We start from the raw sequence: 9710 nt of genomic DNA, 5'->3' as shown, positions 1-9710 counted from the left end.
AGAACTACCAAGTGTCAAGAGAGCTCAAGAGAGAGCGCAAGAGAGAACTCTAACTCTTTAGAGGTAAAGACAAGCCAATATCAATTTTAAATTTAGAACTACCAAGTGTCAAGAGAGCTCAAGAGAGAGCGCAAGAGATTTGATCCCTTTGGACACTCAAATAGATCTCAAATTAAAATGGATGTGATCTAATTATTTTAATTTGAGCTAATTGTTTTGTCACGTTTCTATTATACTTAAATAAATCTGAAATTAAAATGGATGTGAGCTAATTGTTTTGTCATCTTTTTGAAGTTTTTATATTGTAATAAATTTACATGGAGATGGTTTACCGTGTGTTTTTGTCATGTTTTTGAAGTTTTTATATTGTAATAAATTTACATGGAGATGGTTTACCGTGTGTTATGGCAAGAAATACTCCCATGTGTCAAGTTACAAGCCTGGGAGGAATAGTCATTTGTCTGAGAAAGAAGTACAAGCGTGGGAGGAATACTCGTTGTACGAGTATTAGAAAAACATTCATTAACCAGTTTTGCATTGTTGCGTTTACAAATAAAACTGTTACAGCTATAAGAAGTGTGCCTCCACCTCCCAAAACACAATCATTTGAATCCTTGGTGGCTTTAGCCTTGATGCCCCAATTGAAGATAAAATGATGTGTATTTAAATGGCTTTTGGCAGAATAGCAGTCTCTAGCACTCGTGAGAATTGGATAGGATAGCAGTCCCTTTTTAGGGATAGTGAGAATTGGCCTGGCAAATAGATAAGAGGAGAGGAGTCGCCTACCGATGGAATCCAACGTTGACTCTTAATCACAAAAAGTAATTAAATGATGGAAAACACAGAACTAGTCATAAATAAATAGAATATGGCAATATATGTTATAGATTGTGTCCATATTAAATTTTGGAGTATAACCAAACAGAATGTTCAAGCTGTCATAAATTGATAACAAAGGGCTCAACTCAAACCCCATGCCTTCATAAAATTAATGAAGAAATAATAAACAAAGATTCCTATTAGGGCTTTCCACCCGTGAATTACAGAAAAGGCACTCTTATAAAATTAAGACATCTTAGGAATATCCAACAAAGAATAGTCCAAAACCTCTGTTGCGGCTCATACAAAATATCTACTAACTCGGTGGAACGCAGGCACCTGGCATTGAAAACGCCCCTCGTTAATATTCTTCACAAAATTCTTACTATTGCTGTTTTTAGCCAGACAGACTAGTACCAAGAAATAGAAGAGAAAGATGGACAGACTACAAAGCGTTCAACCAGCGGTTGGACGGTGCAGCCCTAACCAGTGGATTGATATATAGTAGCATTTGACACAACACCTGGAATTATATCAAAATGCCACAAAGAAAAAGACTATAGTGTGGATTAAAATGTTTTGTCGTGCAGCCCTAACCAGTGGATTGATATATTGTAGCATTTGACGCAACACCTGTAATTAGATCAAAATGCCACAAAGAAGAAGTCTATAATGTGGATTACAATGTTTTGTCGACTGTCACGACTCAAATTGGAACAGTGATGAATGGACAATACTCTTTCATGATCAGAGCTTTAAAATTGATCTTGGTAGTTCTATTAAAGATCTCAATGATCTAATATCTTCGGCAAATGTTTCAAACTCAAACAGTGTTCAAAACACCGACGTATACATGAAAGGTTAGTTCCTCTAAACCATTTATTAGATCATCTAGCAAAAAATGTGATCATTCACAGTTTTAACTCCACTAAGTGGATCATTCTCGTACTTGCAAATAGGAAACCATTTATTAGATCATCTAGCAAAAAATGTGATCATTCACAGCTTTAACTCCACTAAGTCGATCATTCTCGTACTTGCAAATAGGCAGCTTCTGGAGCAACAACAAATCATGAGAAAAAAATTCATTCTCGTACTTGCAAATAGGCAGCTTCTGGAGCAACAACAAATCATGAGAAAAAAATTCAAAGACACAGGAAAATAACTTTCCATTAATTCCGAGTGTTCAGGGTTGAAAGGCCTATGCAAATTATACAATATTTATATGCGAAAATCATACACCAACGTATACATGAAAAGTTAGTTCCTCTAAACCATTTATTAGAGCAAAAAATGCGATCATTCACAGCTTTAACTCCACTAAGTGGATCATTCTCGTACTTGAAAATAGGCAACCTCTGGAGCAACAACAAATCATGAAAAAGGAATTCAAAAACACAGGATAATAACTTTCCATTAATTCCGTGTTTTCAGTGTTGGAAAGCCTCTGCAAATTATACAATATCTATATGCGAAAATTATAATCAAATCATCTGAACTCATAAAAAACTGCCCTTTGAAGCTTTGAAATCGATTCTGGTAATTCTTCTAAAACTGCCCTTTGAAGCTTTAAAATTGATTCCGGTAATTCCTCTATTAAAAATCTTAGTGATCCAATATCTCTAGCAATTGTTTCAAACTCGAACAGTGATCTAATTTGAACACCAATGTATATATGAAAGTGTGAGTTCCTCCAAACCATTTATTTGATCACCTAGGTTTGGAAGGCATCTGCAAATTATACAATATTTATTAGTGAAAATCATAATCAAATCATCTGAACTCGTAAAACTGCCCTTTGAAACTTTGAAATTGATCTTGGTAGTTTATCTGTTAAAGATCTTAGTGATCCAATATCTCTGGCAATTGTCTCAAACTCGAACAGTGATCGAACTTGAACACCGCTGTATATTTGAAAGAGAGAGTTCTTGCCAACCATTTACTTGATCACCTCACTATTAACAGTTTCTCAACTCCACAACGACAATCAATTTTGTACTTCCAAAAAGGCAAATTCTAGAGTAACAATGGATCACTAGAGAGGAATTTAAGAACATGAAGAACTAATTTTCCATTAGTTCCGCATGTTCAAGATTGTAACGCACCTGCAAATCATACAATTTATATGTGAGAATCATGATCAAATCATTCGAACTCATAAAACGTGACCAGAAATGGATTCAAATATTTAAATAGAGCAGACAAAATGAACAAGGGACTACATATGTGAAGCAAACTTGCCTCATATTTCAACCCTAGGTCCGTAACCTGAATTAATAAGTAGGTAATAAATGTTCATAACCAAATATTCTAACTCATGACTTTAACTCAAGTGTCTAAACTGCTTTACCTTTTGAGACATTAAATTCAAGTACCTCAACTCCTTAACCTTGTACACATTGGAAAAAAGATAATGCACAGCCATTCGCAAAAAACAACTAAATTCTCAAATGTTTTATTACATATTCCTCTCTTTTATTAAAGTTTCCATGTTAAAGACTTCTCAATAAATTACACATACTTGCAGCATATACAATGGATCGTTAAATTCAATAGACCAAATGCCTTTGATCTATTGAATGCCCTGCATGTAATTACCAAAGTAATCAAATTGAATGAATCAGTCATGAGAAATGAGGTATATCTAACATACACTGTATGAATAAAATCCGGTTTTTTTTTTTTTGAGGTGAACATATTTATTACCTTTTCCCAAAAACAACTTTTCAATTTGACTTGCATTTGTTATTCTGAATCTTATTTCCTAGGCGTCTTGGCAACCGATTTTCATATACCCTTGCAATAATGTTTGTGTTTTTAGTGACAGGTGCTCTGCGTCTTTGGTGACAAGTGCTCTTATTAGCATATCTATATTGGAATCTTCCACAAATAAGCAGATGTCAAGAAATGGATATTTCATTATCTCAAGAAGAAGATAGTAGATGATGAGGTAGTATTCCATTTATTTTCGCTCTATGATAAGCTTTATGTATGTCTTTTTTGCAATGTATAACTGCCGCTGGCATGATGAAAAGTTTTGGAATTCCATCATATATCTTTCCTATCTTGTTCCATTTGACTAGAATCCATGTGTTCATCTATGTCACTTGTCTTATTGTACATTTTATTTTTGATAGAAATCACTGCTTTGGCATAGGGAAGGCATCTTATAGCAAAGGCTTTTGTGTACATTCTGCACCCTTTACGCACATCTCTGTCCCATACAGTGATAGCACCCTCACTTTTCTTGCATTGTGTATATCCCTTGGCAAAAGCTGCTCAAGCGGATTTCTGTGGAAAACATTGCCGATATAAATTTAAATAGGACAAGGAGGTCTACACATGAGGAACAACTGTTTTTTGCTTAAATTTAATGGGACAAAGAGGCCTAGACAGAGGAATTGCAGAGAGAGCTACAGCATAAATACAAAGAGGTCTGGAGAAAGGAATGCAAAGAGAATTACGGCATCCGCTGGAAGAGATGTTTACCTCATATGTAATGTTGTTAAAATAATATGATGCAAGAACAGATATGTCCGACGTGACCATGGTATATCTTCTTTATCTTTTTTATGCTAAATAAATCAAAATTAAAAATTAAGTTAGACATAAGAACTTTTAACATCCATTGCTATAGAAAGAATCAAAACCCTGCTGCCTAAAATGCTAGTAAAATATACTGAAAAGCAATACAAAGAAAAAAACCAATAAAACATACCCTAGATCTATATTAACCTTGTATTTTGTATCCATTTTCATAGATCAGGGTTAAGAAAGATATGTAAGATATGTAAGATTAAATATTGAAACTCACCTGATAAATTTGGGAGAATCAATTTGAGAACAGGCCGTGATAGTGGCTTCCACTATCAACACTGCCGCTCTTATTAGTATATCTTCCATCCCTTCCATCAGTACGGACACCGTTTGAATGCTGGAAGAGGAGCAGGGCATCCTTTGCGTTACAATAGTTGGAACACCAGGGCATCCTTTGCGTTACAATAGTTGGAACACCAGAAGAGAAGGAAGTGGAGGCATGAGGAAGCGATGGAGGGTTTTGGAGGTCATGCGGGATGAGATTGAATTCTAGGGTTTCCACTCTCGGTGAAGCGGTGGTATTGCCATTAGCTTTAGCAATAGCAGAAGAAGACAGCATCTTAACAAGCATTTGCAACAACAAATATACGGGTACTGTCCTCTGAAAAGAGGAAACTGCAGCTACTTCTTTTATTTTCCATGGTTCATGACCGAAAATCTCGAACCTCACTATGGGTGCTGCCTCTCATTGAAAACTTGAACGCACTGTGGATGAAGGGCTGAAATTGCTCGGTGCAACTTCTCACATTAACCTCTTTTATGATAGAACTATTCCATTGTAAGTTTGAAGATTTGGTAATCTCACATCCTAATGAAAGATTTCACGAGTTAGGTCAAATTTCTTTGGGCCACTTGACTGTTAAATCAACCAAGCTTTATTCGCCTCTATTTTATTTAAATATTCTGTATGTCACATCGACATAGCTGTAATGCATGGCAATTCCTATTTCCAACCCCATTGAAACATAAATGCAGCCTGACATGCAAGGGATATAGCAGTTCTCTTGTATTTATGTTTCAATGGGGTTGACTTCGGCATTTTAGCAACAAAGCAACTGTTATTCCCCTTGCATGTCAGGCTGCATTTATGTTTCAATGGGGTTGGAAATAGGAATTGCCTGTAATGCACTCGCTCCATTTTACTTACAGTTTTTACATGTAAAGATTTCAGAAGTTAGGTCAAATTACTTTGGGCCACTTGACTGTTAAATCAACCAAGCTTTATTCACCTCTATTTTATTTAGGAGTTGTCTATAATGCGACTTTTTGAGATTCCGGTGACGGAATCCGGCGGAAGAAATTGAGATGAAATCATGATTTGTTGCAGTTAAAATGGTTTTTTAACTGCATATTCAGATTCAGCACCCTGAAAAACCCCTGGGACGGTTTCATTGTGCAGAAATTAGCTATCAAACTTGGATTCCAATAAATCACTGCCGGATTTTCACCGGAAAAAATCGCCGGAAAGGCTTTCAAAAAGTCGCGTTAAAGACTACGTCTTTTATTTAGATATTCTGTATGTCACATCAACATAGCTGTATTGCACTCGCTCCATTTTACTTACAGATATTTTTTTTACATGTCGGTTCATCACGCCTGCGAGAATACTTCTGGTTAAAGTTACATACCTCCCTCTGGAAGATTCCATATCAGGTTCGATGTCATTTAAAGCAGAGCAATAAGTTCAAATAGGTTCTAATGCTTTTATTTTTTAATTCATTAAATAAGTAAAATTATTATTTAAATAACCTGGATGCGGGTGGCATTCAATGACATTAATGGGACGCCGCACAGAGTTGGCACTTGGCTGGCGGATGGCCCTCATGGCATGCGTCTCGGGCTAGCAAATTCCTTCAAAGGCATGCGAAGTTAATTCGTTGCAGATTGGAATGATGGTCTCGCAGTTTAACATTTATGAGCGCCTGGTTCAAGCGCATTCAGGGCAGTTCTTATGCATGGATCCGTTTTTCATTCATGTCATTGTCAATGGTTTCATTCACCTCTGCGCAGAATTCTTCCCGCACTCCTGTCTGGTCCATCGAATTTGGAAGCTCGCCTGGTCTTTGAATATTATTGGGCTCCTCTGCGCTCAAATTCCCACCCGCTTGCTCCGTCTCAACCCCTTTCTCAGTCAATCTGTTCTCCCAAGCATATCTCGCCGCCGAGGTATCCCGCGCGGAGGAAGCAACACGGGAAATAGAGGTCGAACCTCGTGTCCTATTCCACAGAACGTCATTCCCATTGCCTCAGCCTCCCCTTCTTTTTTGCCCTTGGGTCAAGCTGGGTCTCTTCCGCATAACTCTTTTCAGACTTCTCGGTTTACTTTCCACAGCAGGCTCAATAGGCCTGTATTGACGGCAAGCATCACAATTATTCTCGCGGAGGAGGAGAATAATCATGTCAGCTCGGCTCAAACCACTTCCTCTCACTCTCAGGAAGACAGTGTTCTGCAAGGGGATATGGCTGGGGTGGTGTTTAACGCGGACAATATGCAGGAGGACACCCCTGTCTCTGAAGCGCCTCAGCATCCTGTCGACCCGACTCAGAGCGAGATTCTAGTCTGTGGGCCGTCTCAGCGTGCAGGCTGCATTCTCAATTTGGTGACCACTCCTGAAGGCGACACAAAAGGAAATGATGACAATTGCTTCGTCCCCTGGATAGCTTATTCCAGCCAGGTGGAGAGGGACACGCCTGACTCTCCGCAGCATGCAGACTAAAGCCGGCTCTTCACTGACGGGTGGCATTCTTGCCTATGCGCTGTGCAATTTTGATTTCGTGTCTTCGTTTCCTAGTCTATGGGTCTATGTCTGGTTTATGTTCTTGTTCCAGGGCGTGGCGATAGCCAATCTGTTCTCTGTTTATTGCTGCAACTGTGACTATGTTGGGTACCCTTGTGTTTTTTTGGTCAATGGGTGGCATGACAGTGTGAGTCTTAGCAAAATTTCTCAGTGGGTCATGGCCCAAACAAAATCTTTTGAACGCTGTATTGTGACTTTGGCAGAAAGCATGAATTGTAATATCTCTGAATATCTCGCTGAGGAATGGCTTCGGCCTCCTCTGAGGTCTTGACTTCACTTGTACATATATTTTCTCTTTTTAATAGAATTAGTATTTACGCCAAAAAAAATATTTAAATAAAACTTTGTCGCAAAATGAGGCCATTTATGTGTAACACTAAAGTTGTTCGTGTGCCAAAAAATTATTTTATTTGGTGTCACTAAGAATATATAGATATATATTTTTATTGGGTTGAGCGACGAATATTTTGAAAAAAAAAAAATGAATTTCAAATGAAAAAATAAGCAAATATTTTTATAATACTTTTAATATTAATTTTTAATCAAATTTGTAAAAGATAAAAGGAAATAAATAAATAAAATTTACATTAAAAAGGAGATATAATTCATTGCCACTTCGGTTTTATTTGTTTTGGGAAAACTTTATTTGTATTGGGTCACATTCTTAATATCAATATTTTTGGAAAAATGCAAAGAGATTTATGGTCAAATAAATATTTTTATAATAATTTTAATATTGTTTTTATTTAAATTTATAAATAAAGTTTATATTAAAATATTATTTTTAATATGATATGATTTATATATATAAATTAATATTTTTTAATTTAAAAGTGTAGATTTTTAGAGTTATTCATAAATTGTGTAGTGGATTAAAGGCTTAATCTAATTTATAGATAAAATGATTTTTTTAAAAGCTTTTTTTTTTGGTAATGTTAATTAAAATGAGGGAGAGAGTTTTGAAAACTCGAGTTTAAGTTGTTTACTCTGTAGTGTTTGAGTGCCTTTGAGCTTTTTCAGGGCACACAATCCATTTATGCATTCACAAATGTATTTTAAACAAGAAAAAATCATAATCTTACTTGAAATTGTATCCTCTAATTCTGATGAAAAACCCTTTCGTCTGTAAGTTAGACTACATCCTAGATTAACCCTGTGCAAAACAGGGTTAATCTACTACACATTTTGTATCCTAAAAAATTTGACAAATTTTTAAATTAATTTGAGTGATTAAATACTATAAATTATAAAATCATGGGTCAAGCCTTCATATATTATTAAATTTATTGGATAAATTATTAAATCTTATTAGATATCCACAACATTATTATTGGGGAGGTGCTCTCTAGCACAGTATGGTAGAGATGTTAACATGATTGGATTTTTGCCCACGAAATTTCTAAGTTAACCTTCACTCTATCACAGTTTCTACATATAATCTTCACATTATAGAGTGACTTAACAACACACTCCATCATCAACTATTCTATGCTAGATAAGCCAATTGTTTAATATTTTATTATATAATAATTTTATATTTTAAAATGATTTGAATCTAAATTTTATTTTATTTTTATTTATTTTTTGTTTTTATTTTGATTTTTTTAACCTTGAAAATAAAAATAAAAACCTGAAGGAAATTGATCTTATATAATAAGATTTATTTTTTTTTGTCGTTAAAAGACTAGCTACCTTTTTCTATTATATTTACAAAAAGACTTTACAAACAGTGAGACAGACATTCCAGGGCCAACAGTTGCACCCTGTGAAATTTTAACTGTAAGACAAGAAGCTCCCTCGCAGGGGCAGCACGGACAGACTTTTCAAAATAACCAGCCAAACTGATAGAGTTCCTCTCAAAACAAGTTGCTTCTGGAGGCCTGGAGGAAATAAGAGTCAGCAAACTAATGGGCCTCATTACTCTGAGCATAATCACGACTGCCCACGCAGGGGCGCTCGACATTATCTAACTTGACCTCACACTGAACATAATTTAAACTAGACTCGACATACATAAACCAAACAGATAAATACAGAAAATGCCAACCAGACAGACACAGAGGATGCCAACCGTCCAGCACAGTAGAATCCGAAACCGACATACCCGCAATAGTTTTAGTCCTGAGTTCTGGTGGAGAGAGGTGGCACTGTGTGGAGCTGGGGCTCAGTGTCCTGGTCCTCGCAGAGGCTTGGGTCTTCCACCACATAGCTCCATCCCCTTCCCTCCGGGACTCCTTCCCACATTGCTTTCCATTTGTCCTTATCCATGCCTGGAGGTGCTGGCCCCAAATAGGGTGAGGTGTCTTGCACCGCCTCCTTCCCCAAATTGTCTGGCTCATTCGGTGGCGCCTCCTCCAGACCTTCCTTCTCAGCACTATCCTTTCCCGAATTTCCTGGTGGCTTCGCCATTGCTTCCTTGCCCGAGCCTTCTGGAGGTTTCTCCGGCGTGCCTTCAGGAATTCCAGCCCCGAATTCTTCAGGGATTTTTGTGAAGAG

The 9710-nt window shown here is 36.7% G+C and overlaps 1 long non-coding RNA gene across 1 annotated transcript; it reads right to left on the bottom strand.

Moving 5' to 3' along the window:
* Positions 1-2394: 2394 nt before the first annotated feature.
* LOC149255079 (uncharacterized) lies at positions 2395-5311 on the bottom strand. The gene is made up of 2 exons (XR_016267209.1): positions 4634-5311; positions 2395-2924 (listed from the first exon to the last, which is right to left on the bottom strand). It is a non-coding gene; the product is annotated as an uncharacterized LOC149255079 (long non-coding RNA).
* Positions 5312-9710: the final 4399 nt, after the last annotated feature.

Source organism: Pinus tabuliformis, chromosome 7 (genome assembly GCF_031772625.1).
Source record: "Pinus tabuliformis cultivar Carrire ecotype Pingquan chromosome 7, CPIR1, whole genome shotgun sequence".
In the NCBI taxonomy this organism is placed as follows: Eukaryota; Viridiplantae; Streptophyta; class Pinopsida; order Pinales; family Pinaceae; genus Pinus; species Pinus tabuliformis.
The sequence above is the reverse complement of the archived record's forward strand: the minus strand, read 5'-3'. Positions and strand labels throughout refer to the sequence as shown.